At 44.7% G+C, this 14420-nt stretch overlaps 1 long non-coding RNA gene across 2 annotated transcripts in view; it reads right to left on the bottom strand.

Annotated features, from left to right (window-relative positions):
* Positions 1–4249, bottom strand: part of LOC136872576 (uncharacterized) — a 317281-nt gene extending 313032 nt beyond the window's left edge. For both annotated transcript variants that reach the window (XR_010859955.2, XR_010859954.2), the window contains exons 1-3: positions 4113–4249; positions 2216–2294; positions 1534–1621 (exon numbers count right to left, since the gene is read on the bottom strand). This is a non-coding gene — a long non-coding RNA (uncharacterized lncRNA). The remainder of the gene's footprint in view (positions 1–1533; positions 1622–2215; positions 2295–4112) is intronic.
* Positions 4250–14420: the final 10171 nt, after the last annotated feature.

Genomic DNA, 14420 nt, shown 5'->3' with positions numbered 1-14420 from the left:
GTGATCTCTAACCTTAATCTGTGGGAAAATAATCGGCTGTTTACAGTTCATCAGTTTCATCATGCAAAATCATCTCATCCAATGTCATTTGAATGGGCACTGGTTGTGAAATAAGCGTATGAACGCGTTGTGCCAACTGTTCTAATTCATTTATTAGCCATGCTGCACAGTTTTCGCCTCGATACATCCTAAAAAGTCGTACGAAAAACGACTTTTTAAGCTACTGAAAACGGAGTGTGCTTTTGCACGTAATCCGTGTAGGGTTCGCTCAAGTCGGGTTGGCAACGATCAAAAGGTACAGTAAAACATTCAAAATCCGCATAAATCGTGAAGGGAACAGGTTGCTGTCGATAATAATTCTCAAACTTCATTTCTGCATTTCCTTGGTTGGCAGAACAAGTTTTACGGAAGGATGTGTTGCACAATCAACTAAGTGTGTAGCTAACATGCTTTCTGTAAAAAATACTGCAAACATCGGTCGCATATATACTTTTTCCCATTGTGTATTGAAAGTTGTGACTTTAACAAACGCGCACGTTTGGATATGTAGCAGTAGTGGCGTGTGTCTTCATTGCAAACATATAAAAGATGAATGTGGTGGTGTTTTGGAGAAGAAGCAGTGTAAAGTAGCCATACAATACGGTCTCCGTCAACACCGTATACAGAAAAGAAAAAAATTGGGGATGTTTTTTCAAACGTAGAAATGTTTGTTAAATCTATAGGAAAAGAAACACCTTCAAAATTTAATGACTCTTGCAAACTGAATAAACATATCCTTATACTGAAATCTTCTTGATGGTGTATTATTTGTTGCTGGTTTCAACGCCATTGCGATGCACCATAGAAAGCAATAGTCATCGTTATTCTCAGTACGAATCACTGCTTTCTTATTTATAATTGCTTGAGGAAGTTTAATGTGTTCCCTACCTGAATTGAAGGGGTCGAATTTGCACATATTAATTTGAAGATGCAAAATACTTTCAAGTGCTTGATTACTTTTGAAATTTAGCCAGCAATGTATCGACGATGTGTTTGCGAAACCATACCGAAATATTGTCTGAACATAAGAGTTTCGTCATTTTAGAAGAAATGTAAAATGTTTCCTGAATTTTCTGATTATCTTTGAAAATACTTGAACAAGCAAGACTAGCGTTTAGTTTAAGCGCCGTATGCATAGACAGCAAGGAAGTGACTTTTTCTTCGAAAACATTATAGCAAGAGAATAAGAAAGAATTTGGATCTAACACATTTGATGAAATTCGAATAATGCCGCTTAGAATACGCGATGAAAAACATGTATGTATAGCTCTCCAATTCGTTGTCATAATTATACACCAACTCGGTTAGCACACTGGGTAGAAATACTTGGAAGTCGTCACCAATTTTTCAATCACTTTAAATCGCTGATTTAGTAGAAGATTGCTGAGCCGTCTGGTTAATCCGTTTGATTTTTATACAAAAAAGCGAAATACTAATTTTTTAGAATTTAAAAAAATTTAAACATATGAGATCGATAAAAAGATCGTAACATACCTTAAGATGTGCATGTTCAATGTAAATGAAGACTGCAAACTGCGACTCGGATGAATGACGATGACGACGTTAATAATTCTTGATGTACCTAGAAAAAAAAAAATGTATATCTGTAGCTTGAAGAATAGCGTAGGCATACAAAGAAAGGTGAAGCAGCCAAGTAAAAGTTGCTTTTTGAAGCACTTGCGTCGCACATAATGATGATAGGATAGGAAAGGGCTACGAGTAGGGCTCGAAGGTTAGTCGGTTTGTTAACAGGGAGCCTAAGTTTCTTCACTGAGCTAAAATACATGCAACACGAAGGTTAGTCAGATTATCATCAGCTAGTGTAGAAGCAGTTGTGTCACACATTGTGATGATAGGATAGGAAAGGGCTACGAGTAGGGCAACAGCTAGCCTAGCCTTCTTTACTGAGCTAAAATACATGCAACACGAAGGTTAGTCAGATCTTCAACTGCTGGCGTAGAAGCACTTGTGTCGCACATTGTGATGATAGGACAGGAAAGGGCTACGAGTAGGGTTCGAAAGTTATTCGGATCGTCAACAGCTAGCCTAGCCTTCTTTACTGAGCTAAAATACATGCAGCTTGAAGGTTAGTTAGATCTTCAGTAGCTAGCGTAGAAGTTGCTTTCCAAAAGAAAAAAAATGCAAGCACTAACCAACAGTTTTACACTAGGCTTACCTTAAGATGTGCACGTGCAACACTGAAGAGTGCTTTAGCAGATCTCACTGGAATAATGTTGACAGCAGACGATGATTTTCTAAAAAACAAAGAAATCGTAAATTAAAAAAATCGAAAAATAATAATAATAATAATAATAATAATAATAATAATAATAATAATAATAATAATAATAATAATAATAATAATAATAATAATAATAATAATAATTGTTACGGGGTTACCCGTGGACCAGCAGAGTAGAAAGAAGGTGCCGGGGTGAATGGGTCTAACTACTATGTCAAGAAAGAATTTAAACTGAAATGGAAGGTTATATTTTCAAAAAGCAACAAGTTAACAAATTCTCACTTAGTAAGATAACAATGACATAGCAATTTAAAAACAAGACTTAGCCTCCAAGATTACAGCATTTTCACGTTCTTGGGCTACAAGCCCCTAGTTTTACAATTTTTGAGTTCCCAGCTCAAAATTACAAAAGAGTACACATTTATATCAGGGCAGAAATCCCTCAATACATGGAGCGCTGGCTCCCCACTCACAATATCAAGCCTTCAAAAGGCATTCTGCAATCTTACTTTGAAAAAGACCTAACAGGCTCTCAGTTTTCACGCCTATTCAAGGCAACACCAAAAATATCTTACACCTTTTGGCCTTCCATGGCCCAGCTTACAAACTGGTACAGGGGTATCTCGTACCCAACCTATAGGGCCTTCGTGTAAAAGAAATAACAGTTGAATAAATGGCCCGAACACAAAATGAATGGAGGCGTGTACTTGCACTCCTAAATATGCATTCTTAAAACCTAGAGGGCACTAGGCCGATGAAACAGGAGCTATTCCCAAACAATGGAGGTGACTCGTATAAATTAAGACTTTACGGAAAGGAAGAAAACCAGTTACAAAACGTAGTCACTTCAAACCAATATGAAGGGGAGCTCGAGAGGGTCAATCACTCTCTATCCCCGATTTACAGTTAAAGATTTTATGAAGAAATTGCATAAGCTGGCAGAAATTACATTTTCAGAAAAGTAGGTTACATAGTTAAGGTTTCGGACCTCCCCCTCGGGTTAAACCGCAGAGCTAGCAAGAAATAAAGATGTTAATAGGCCATTACCTTGCTGAAGAACTGCTGCATGATGAAAGAGGCGCCTCCCGCCTCCTGCTTGACACATACACACACACACACACACACACACACACACACACACACACACACACACATTTAGTTAGATGTTGATCAAATAGCCAAGAGACGTGAAAATCCGCAGTTTATAAACCCTCGGGGAAAGTTAGAGACATTTCATGATTAAACTAGCCCCACCCTCTCAATTTTATTGGAAAATTTAAAAGTTACACTCAAAATCGAAGAAGAAAATGGTGATTGTAGAAAATTAATTACAGAAATTCTTGATTGGTTGGATTCAAAACTGGCGGAAAGAAAAGATCAATGTTGCCAACCCATAAATGAATGAACATAATTTAGTAAAAAAATAACTTATGAATACAAAACTTCTTGGAATCAAAGTTCATCCACTTCGCAACAGGGTGCATGATCATAGCTTTTTAGCAGTGAACTCTGTTGAAGAAAGTCCAAACTTCTTGATAACTGGTAAACAAAACACGTAGAATTTCACACAGTACATGAAACTTCACAATAAGAAAATTACGTCAAATTACTGTAGTGATATCTTCTGAGTAAAGGTTTGAGTAGGTCTAGTTTCAAGTTCACTGTTCAGAGGAGTTCTATTAGGCGCCACATTTAAATGTGCGGCTTAGAGGTGCACCTCCCGGTACAACAACAACAACAACAACAACAATAATAATAATAATAATAATAATAATAATAATAATAATAATAATAATAATAATCATCATCATCATCAAAGAATTAAGCTAACCTTTTTTGCAGATAGCACTAGACGGCAGATATCGTTCACGATGATGAGCTTCAATCAAAGTAAGAGATTTGAGTAAATTGGTTATTCGTTTATATACACACGCGATTTTATATCATCAGCACTTAACACATACAAATTGCAACTGTTATGCATCTTACACACAGACTACATCCGGTGGACTGCGACTTGCTGCTAGAGAACAAAGCAGAAAAAGTGCGTACGTTTGCAGTACAGCTGTAACAAAAGTTTACACACTGACTTCCTTCAGCTTACAAGAAGCGGTCGGTATAGTTAAAAACTACAAAAGCACAGGCCTTCAGGGTAAGCAGTAAAAGTTCTTCCTTCCCGTGTCGGTATCCCCTGGCTGGTCTAAGAGAAGGGCAGTTAACAACGCCTACACCTGCCTGTTAACTTGGGAAGCGAACCCTCGGGGCCGTGAGTTGAGTATACGCATTGCTTGTGTCGAGCTGTAGTGTGTAAGTTGTGGAGCGATCCTCGGGCCCTGAGCTGGGCGCGGCCGACGGTATCCCTTGCCTGTTAACTTGGGAGCGACCCTCGGGCCTTGAGTTGGGCGCGGCCGACGGTATCCCCTGCCTGTTAACTTGGGAGCGACCCTCGGGCCTTGAACAGGGCGCGGCCGACGGTATCCCCTGCCTGTCAACTTGGGAGCGACCCTCGGGTCTTGAGCTGGGCGCGGCCGACGGTATCCCATGTCTGTCAACTTGGGAGCGACCCTCGGGTCTTGAGCTGGGCGCGGCCGACGGTATCCCCTGCCTGTTAACTTGGCAGCGACCCTCGGGCCTTGAACAGGGCGCGGCCGACGGTATCCCCTGCCTGTCAACTTGGGAGTGACCCTCGGGTGTTGATCTGGGCGCGGCCGACGGTATCCTCTTCCTTTTAACTTGGGAGCGACCCTCGAGGCCTTGAGCTGGGCGCGGTTGACGGTATTCCCTGCCTATTTTCCCGAGGTCTCTTCTGAACTGGGCTCTTAACAACACCTACGATATTCCCTGCCTGTTAACTTAAGAGCGACCCTCGAGGCCTTGAGCTGGGTGCGGCTGACGGCATTCCCTGTCGGTTAACTTGGGAAGCGACCCTCGGGATCTGAGCTGGGCGCGGCGGACGGTATTCCCTGCCTAGTGGCCCGAAGTCTCTTCTGAACTGGGCTCTTAACAACACCTACGATATTCCCTGCCTGTTAACTTGGGAGCGAACCTTGGGGGCATGAGCTGGGCGCGGCTGACGGTATCCCCCTGCCTGTTAACTTGGGGAGCGACCCTCGGGCTCTGAGCTGGGCGCGGCCAACGGTATTCCCTACCTAGTGCCCCGAGGTCTCTTCTGAACTGGCTCTTAACACCTACGTTATTCCCTGCCTGTTAACTGGGGAGCGACCTTCGAAGCCTTGAGCTGGACGAGGCTGACGGTATTCCCTGCCTGTTAACTTGGGGAGCGACCCTCGGGCTCTGAGCTGGACGAGGCTGACGGTATTCCCTACCTAGTGCCCCGAGGTCTCTTCTGAACTGGGCTCTTAACAACACCTACGATATTCCCTACCTGTTAACTTGGGAGTGACCCTCGGGCTCTGAGTTGGGCGCGGGCGACGGTATCTCCTGCCTGTTAACTTAGGGTGCGACCCTCGGAGCCTTGAGTTGGGCGCGGCCGACGGTATCCCCTGCCTGTTAACTTAGGGTGCGACCCTCGGGTCCTGAGCTGGACGCGGCCGACGGTATCTCCTGCCTGTTAACTTAGGGAGCGACCCTCGGGTCTTGAGCTGGATGCGGCCGACGGTATCCCCTGCCTGTTAACTTAGGGAGCGACCCTCGGGTCCTGAGCTGGACGCGGCCGACGGTATCTCCTGCCTGTTAACTTAGGGAGCGACCCTCGGGTCTTGAACTGGACGCGGCCGACGGTATCCCCTGCCTGTTAACTTAGGGTGCGACCCTCGGAGCCTTGAACTGGGCGCGGCCGACGGTATCCCCTGCCTGTTAACTTAGGGAGCGACCCTCGGGTCCTGAGCTGGACGCGGCCGACGGTATCCCCTGCCTGTTAACTTAGGGTGCGACCCTCGGAGCTTTGAGCTGGACGCGGCCGACGGTATCTCCTGCCTGTTAACTTAGGGTGCGACCCTCGAGTCCTGAGCTGGACGCGGCCGACGGTATCTCCTGCCTGTTAACTTAGGGTGCGACCCTCGGAGCCTTGAGCTGGACGCGGCCGACGGTATCTCCTGCCTGTTAACTTAGGGTGCGACCCTCGGAGCCTTGAGCTGGGCGCGGCCGACGGTATCCCCTGCCTGTTAACTTAGGGTGCGACCCTCGAGTCCTGAGCTGGGCGCGGCCGATGGTATCCCCTGCCTGTTAACTTAGGGTGCGACCCTCGGAGCCTTGAGCTGGACGCGGCCGACGGTATCTCCTGCCTGTTAACTTGGGAGAGCCCCTCAGGCTCTGAGCTAGGCGCTTAGTATAAGTCTCTAGGGTTTTGTGTTAGCGACTGACGAATTACTAGACTGAACTTTTTACAAATGACTGAGCTACTGTTGAGTAATTTCTTATGATACAGTTGCGAGCGAGCGATGGACTTCGAGCTCAGCGAAAAGTGCTGTGTGCGTGACATTCCAGAGGTAAGCGAATGTGCACTGGCCGAGTCCAGCAGCAGTTTGTCTTTGCTTGAAAAACTCACATCTCTAACTTCTTCTCACAGCAAATACGACATCGAACAACAACGTTTTTGTAGAACTAGGTAACAGATTACAAACGCATGCCCTGTAGGAGGTAAAAAAAATAACACCCACGGTATTTCTTGCCCGAAACATACGCATCTCAGAGAAGCATCAAGGAGGTCTGCTTAAAGCTTAACGTCCTCAACAGAGTAATATGCATCTCGGAGAGAGTAAAACTCGGTGCCAACACATAGCCTACTCCAGCACAAGGCGTCTGCACAAAGCTTAACGCCCCCCTCCCACCATCCGACGACTTAACAGCGTAATATGCCCTTAAAGCTTCCCAGCATTTAGCTCGTGTGAAACCACAGCCCGGTGCCGGCACATAGCCTACTCCAGTATCAAGGGTTCTGCTCAACGCTTAACGTCGCTGGAATTTAATGCAGGCTTTTCGCACAATTTAGTAAGTAGAAATTCTTACAAGTTGTTGCTGTACCTCAATATAACACCAGCAGGCCCTGAGCTGAGACCTGGCTAGACTCCTTACTTTCATCGGTAAGGGCGGTAGAATAACACCCATGGTATTCCCTGTCTGCTATAACTAAGAGGGGTTTACCTCAGGGGACTACGAGAGTGTAAGTAAGCAACCTTCAGGCCCCTGAGCTGTGTCCTAGCTAGACTCAAGCTAACATTGTAATGTTTTGACCAACGGGACTCGAACCGGCTAACCTCGGTGTCAACGCCAACACATTCCCTGTAAGTAAAATAACACGAGGCCCTGAGCTAGTTGTGTACTCGACGCTTTCGAGTAAGAGGCATGTAGTGTGCGCTGAGCTTTAGCCTGCACACGGCTTAACGTCCCCATCCGACAGATGAATCACCATCAACATCTTGTACCCGCAATCATTCTCACTACTTCTGTGAATAAAAGATAGAGATAGCGGTTTCGAACCCCTACTGTCGGCAGCCCTAAAAATAGCAAATGCTAGGGGGCGGCAAGCTGCTGCTAGCCCTTTCCTGCGCGATCGTCAGTCTTCCTGACAACGTGTATAAGGATCTGACCGGATGCCCTTCCTGACGGCACAAGTTGCCCGGATTTGAATCGCGGTATCTATCACTGTGTCTGACTTGCGTGTAGGTTATGCGTATTCTTTTGCTGAGATAACATGCCACTTCCGTTCGCCAGCCGAAGCAGAAAATCACAGTACTTCTTCCATTTGCTCTTACAACTTGGAGGAGACAACATGTGTACAAATAATTTATGATTTTTCATTCTCCCTTTTTTTAAACATATAAGTATGTAGTATCTCGCAACATTCTTGTCCGTGTGTGTGTTTCGAGTAACGTGCATGTGAATATCAGTGTTCTAGTCATGTTGTGATGTATTAAGCAAGTGACCGAGCGAGTTGGCTACGCAGTATGGTTTTATATTTTTAAATAACGTATATTAGTGTTGTAGTGTATTTGCAATTACTAAGCTTCTTAGCAGTGCGGTGGGCGAGTTAGCTACGCAGTATGCTTTTTTAATTTTCGCACAAGACAAGGCAAATCATTTAAAGTGTTGCTATATCGTTTAATGAGCAAGTTAGCTACGCAATATGGTTTTTTGATTTTCGCACAAGACAAGGCAAATCATTTAGTGTTGCTATATCGTTTACTGAGCGAGTTAGCTACGCAGTATGGTTTTTTATTTTAACACAAGACAAGGCAGATCATTTGAAGTGTTGCTACATCGTTTACTGAGCGAGTTAGCTACGCAGTATGGTTATTTTTAATTTTGGAACAAGACAAGGCAAATCATTTGAAGTGTTGCTATATCGTTTACTGAGCAAGTTAGCTAGGCAGTATGGTTTATCTGATTTTCGCACAAGACAAGGCAAATCATTGAAGTGTTGCTATACCGTTTACTGAGCGAGTTAGCTACGCGATATGTGCACAGTGTGTTTTTGATTGTCGTACTAGGCAAATCATTGAAGTGTTGCTATATCGTTTACTGAGCGAGTTAGCTACGTAGTATGTGCACAATGTTTTTTTTATTTTCGCACTAGGCACATTATTGAAGTTATATATCGTTTACTGAGCGAGTTAGCTACGTGATATGCATAAGATCGCGTTTTATGTTCGATAAAGCTATGCCTTGACAGAGCAGGAAGAGGAAAAGGAGGTTATAACAATCGCCTATACTACGCAAGCTGTTCAGAATTCTAGTCTTATTATTTTTTCTCTTAGAACAAAGGTATATCCCAGACATGTTGTATCATGTTCTAAACACATCAATCGATGTTCTGTTCATATGTTGTATTGAGTACAGTGTTCGATTCTAGTCTTGCTATGTTTCAATCTGATCTTCTTAGAACAAAGGTATCCCCTGACATGTTCTAAACACATGTTGTATGGAGTACAGTGTTCGATTCTAGTCTTCATCACTTAGTGTTTTGAACACATCAATTAATGTTCTGATCATAGCCGAGCGAGGTTAGACCCCTCGCTGAACTGTAGGAGGAGGAGGGCCTGTGCTGTCTTCTGTATCGTCTCGCTGTTAGGAAGAGGAATGCAGCTAAGTCTCGACGGAGGAGCAGGGACTGAGCTGATCATGAGGAGGGTAGCCCAGCAAGGATAGACTTATTAAAGATAGCCTTGAGGAGGAGGGAATTGCACTGTTTTACGCTGTCAGATACAGAACTGTAGGAGGAAAGACTGTGCTGTCTTCTGTATCGTCTCGCTAACGCTATAGTAGTCATAAGGTTTAGTGCAGTAAAGATAGCAGCACGATGCTCTGTTGATTAAAGATGGCCGCTGACCGCTGTCAAAAAGCATCTTACTAAATTTCCCGCCCGTGAGCTTTAGTGTAGTAAAGAGGGCAGCACAATGTTTTGTTGATTACATATGGCAGCTACCAAAAATTACGTAGAATTTTAAATTACCCGCTACTACGAGTGCCGTAAAGAGGGCAGCACGATGCTCTGTTGATTAAAGATTGCCGATGTCTACTTTCAGGTCTTAAAAAATGCGTCGTTGCACAAAAGCATGCAAGAGCAGCAGTCGCCTAAGGCTGTAGTTTTTCTGCAACCGCCAAGAAGGGGCATCCGGTCGTTCTCTAAGATAATAGTATGTTGATAAGGACACCTTGCCAGCAGTGTGCCAACAAGTAGCAGCTTGCTTGCTTGTCCTGTTAAATTCCATACAAAATAGCAGTTGGCTATACAAGTCTAAACATGCACAATAACATCATCGCTGCAGCACGTACTCACTCACGATGTTTGGGTGCTGATTCTACAAAAAAATGGTAACTCATTTCTGGGAGTGAGAACTCTACTGCCCCCCTCAGTAGATAGATAGCAAGAGGTGCGAGTGCACATGTTAATCTAAGCATTCTCGCCTACCCCACTTAGGAAGGGCAGTTCGGTAAGTATGTTGAGAAGGGCAGCTTGCTTTATAACTATGATCGTAAGAAGGGCAGCTTGCTTGCTTGCGGCGTGGCTAAGTCCCGCACTATAAAGTTTACTTCTGTCAAGATAGGTGTAAGCTATGGGCATGTAGTTAAAGATAGCAGGTGACTGATGTCAAAAAAACATGTAGAGTTTTTTTTAAATTGCCGCTACTACATGTGTAAGGATAATGTTTAGTGTTGTAAAGATAGCAGTACGATGCTCTGTTTATTAAAGATGGCAGCTTGATATTGTCGCCACTACATGACAAAGGTAGTGCCGTAAAGATAACAGCACGGTGCTCTGTTGATTAAAGATGGCCGCAAGCACGTAAAATTGTTTACATTGCCCGCTACTACCAGTGCCATAAAAATAGCAGCACGATGCATTGTTGATTAAAGATGGCCGCAATCACGTGGAATTTTTTAAATTATCCGCTACTACGATAAAGATTACTGCCGTAAAGATAGTAGCACGGGGCTTTGTTGATTCAAGATGGAAAGATAGCAGCACGGTGCTCTGTTGGTTAAAGATGGCCGCAAGCACGTAGAATTTTACATTGCCTGCTACTACGAGTGGTATAAGGATGGCAGCACCAAGCTTTGATGATTAAAGATGGCCACAAGCGCGTGGATTTTTTAATTAACCGCTACTACGATAAAGATTACTGCCGTAAAGATAGCAGCACGGTACTCTCTTGATTAAGGATGGCCGCAAGCACGAGGAATTTTTTAAATTGCCCGCTACCACGATGATGTTTAGTGTCGTATAGAGGGCAGCTCTGAGGTTAGCGATGCATGATGGCGGATAACAGCTGTCAAAAACATGTGGATTTTGATTTGCCCACCACTATGTGCTTATAAGGTTTAGCCTCGTAAAGAAGGCAGCACTGAGGTTAGCGATGCAAGATGGTGGATGACAGCTGACGGAATTTATCAAATTATCCGCTACTACATTTCAAAGGTAGTAGCTAAAGAGTGCAGCACTGAGGTTAGCGATGCAAGATGGAGGATGACAGCTGTCAAAAAAGCACGTGGATTTTAAATTACCCGCAGTACCGTAAAGATAGCAGCACTAAAGTAAGCGATGCAAGATGGCGGATAACAATTACCGCCCACTACATTTCAAAGGTATGTAGCTAAAGATAGCAGCACGGTGCTCTGTTGATTAAAGATGGCAGCTTGTCAAATAGAATTTTTCAAATTGCCCGCCTCAAAGGTAAGTAGCTAAAGAGGGCAGCACGATGCTCTGTTGATTAAAAGATGGCTGCTGTCAGCTGTCAAAAAAGCACGTGGGTTTGTAAAGCACGTGGAAATTGCCACAACCACATTTCAAAGGTAAGTAGCTCAAGGGTGCAGCACTGAGGTTTGCGATGCAAGATGGCGGATGACAGCTGTCAAAAAGCACGTGGATTTTAAATTTCCCACCACCACCACCACCACCACCACCACCACCACCACGATAAGGTTTAGTACTATAAAGAGGGCAGCACTGAGGTTAGTGATGCGTTGTTGTTGAGGTTTTGTGTGTCGTTTATAGCAGCACTGAGGTTAGCGATGAAATATGGCGGATGGCAGCTGTCAAAAAAGCACGTGGCTTTGTTTACTGATTCAAATCTCGCGCTAGTAAGGTTTAGTTTGTAGCACTGAGGTTTAGGCCCGTCAAGATGGCAGCACTGAGGTTAGCGATGCGTTGTTGTCGATGATAGCCGTCAAAAAGCACGTGACTGTCAAAAAAGCACGTGGCTTTTTTTACCAATTCAAATCTCGCGATAGTGAAGTTAAGTTGGCAGCACTGAGGTTTAGGCCCGTCAAGATGGCAGCAGTGAGGTTAGCGATGCGTTGTTGTCGATGACATCTGTCAAAAAAGCACGTGGCTTTGTTTACAAATTCAAATCTCGTACCAAAATTCAAATTTCTCGCGGAAGGAGGAAGAGGCCCCTGAGGAGGGCCCCCGGAGGAAGTGGAGGAAGGGGCCCCTCGGGAGGCCCCCAGGAGGAGGCGGAGGAGCCCTCTGGGGAGAGCCTGAGGCGGAGGCGGGTTCAGAACTCTCACAGCTCCCCTACTTCCGCCTCTGTGGTTAGTGTAATTAGCTGCTACCCGGAAGCCGGGTTCGATTCCCGGCTCTGCCACGAAATTTGAGGGCTAGAACGGGGTCCACTCAGCCTCGGGAGGTCAACTAAGTAGAGGTAGGTTCGATTCTCTCCTCAGCTATCCTGGAAGTAGTTTTTCCCAGGAAAATGCCGGGATGGTACCTATTTTAAGGCCACGGCCGCTTCCTTGTTTAACCTTTCGAATCTTCACATCCCCTACCAAGGCCAGCTTTTAGCTATAATCAAAGATAGGCTTCTTGACGACGACGCAAGGATCGGTTTTACAGCTGGATGCCCTTCCTAAGATCTATCAAGTAACAGAACATTAAGTTACCGGGATTTTGAATCGCAGTATCCATCATGTGTAGGCGATCGAAGAAATGTGTATTTTTGCTGAGTCACTTCCGTTTACGTTTCTTTTGCAAGCAGTAGCAGAAGGCGATCAAGGTAATGTGTATTTTTGCTGTGTCACTTCCGTTCACGATTTTGCAAGCAGTAGCAGTACTGTTCGCGTTTGTCCGTATATCTTGCAGCAGACTACATGCAAAAACTTATGATTTAATCTTTTCTTCTTAAGAGCCTGTGTATTGCCGCTATCTTGTGCAAGCGCCCATAGCCGTCTCATAAGAGCACCGCCGTCTCGATCCTCCTATACTGCCTGCTCTATGCGAGCCGTTTTGCGACTACGCTGCGACAAAATTTCTCCACTAGATGGCAGACATAGACGCATAATGTTCTAAATTTATACTAATGACGACAGCCTACAAAACACTATGCAGTATGGTCATATGTTCACTGAAGCTCGTAAATTACATCAGTAATATTAAATATCGGCAATATTACCTGTATGAAGTCGCAGTTGGCTTCTTCATGCACAATTTAAAGATTTTTCTGGACAAAGGATTGGGGTGCTACCGTACGTTTTGTGTTCTTGTCAACGCAATATCAAATAATAGAGGTCTTACGAACTTGGTTAGGATAATATCCCTAACAGTTTGCTGATATTCTTTGACCTCACACTGTAACAAAACACATTCTGAAAGGATTTTTCTTGCTATTTGTTTTACGTCGCACCGACACAAATAGGTCTTATGGCGACGATGGGATAGGAAAGGACTAGGAAGGGGAAGGAAGTGGCCGTGGCCTTAATTGACGTACAGCCTCAGCATATGCCTGGTGTGAAAATGCGAAACCACGGAAAACCATCTTCAGGGCTGCCGACAGTGGGGTTCGAACCCACTGTCTCCCGGATGCAAGCTCACAGCTGCGCGCTCCTAACCGCACGGCCAACTCGCCCGGTATCCTGAAAGGGAAGACGTCGCAAGTCCTCGTATTACGCTCGTACGTTTGAAGAACTTCGACAATAGGGCACAACAGCTTAAACGAACTCCTGCAGATGTTTCACCAAAGCATCAAAACAAGGTTTTGGGTATTGAACTCCTCCTCTGTCCTGATGCATAAACAGTTCCATTTAGCGGTGTCGAAGCTCTAGGCAGTGGGATGTTGCTGACACAAATGTCACACTCCATCCTCTCTTCAACAACACGAACCTAGTACCCGCAAATTAGGATTTGATTTCCTGTTTCTAGTTTGATTGGATTATTATCGTCTGGATATCTGAAGTTGTCCAAAATGTCTAAACATGAAGACGTTTGTTTTGTGATTGTCCGTCACAATTCTTATCACAAGGAATCCACTATCCTCTACGGCTTTAATCACCTTCTGAAAAAATACGCAGCCTGTTTCCAGTCTTCGACCGGGTCAGGAATGGAATGAATGAAGCCCCATCTAGCAGGGAGGATAGGAATTGTGCCGGCTGCCGAAGCCTGTCGCACACCTCTGGGGCAATGATTAATGAATGATGCTTGTTGCTTTAAGGGGCCTAACATCGAAGGTCATCGGCCCATTAATGAATGACAGATGAAATGAAATGATATTCTAGAGTGTTGCTGGAATGAAATATGACAGAGAAAATCGGAGTATCCGGAGAGAAACCTGTCCCGCCTCCGCTTTGTCCAGCACAAATCTCACATGGAGTGACCAGGATTTGAACCACAGAACCCAGCGGTTAGATGCCGGCGCGCTGCCACCTGAGCCGCGTAGGCTCCATCACCTTCTGTAATAAGGTGTAA

The sequence above is a fragment of the Anabrus simplex genome, chromosome 4, assembly GCF_040414725.1.
Source record: "Anabrus simplex isolate iqAnaSimp1 chromosome 4, ASM4041472v1, whole genome shotgun sequence".
Lineage (NCBI taxonomy): Eukaryota > Metazoa > Arthropoda > Insecta > Orthoptera > Tettigoniidae > Anabrus > Anabrus simplex.
This window is presented reverse-complemented; position numbering and strand designations above follow the sequence as displayed.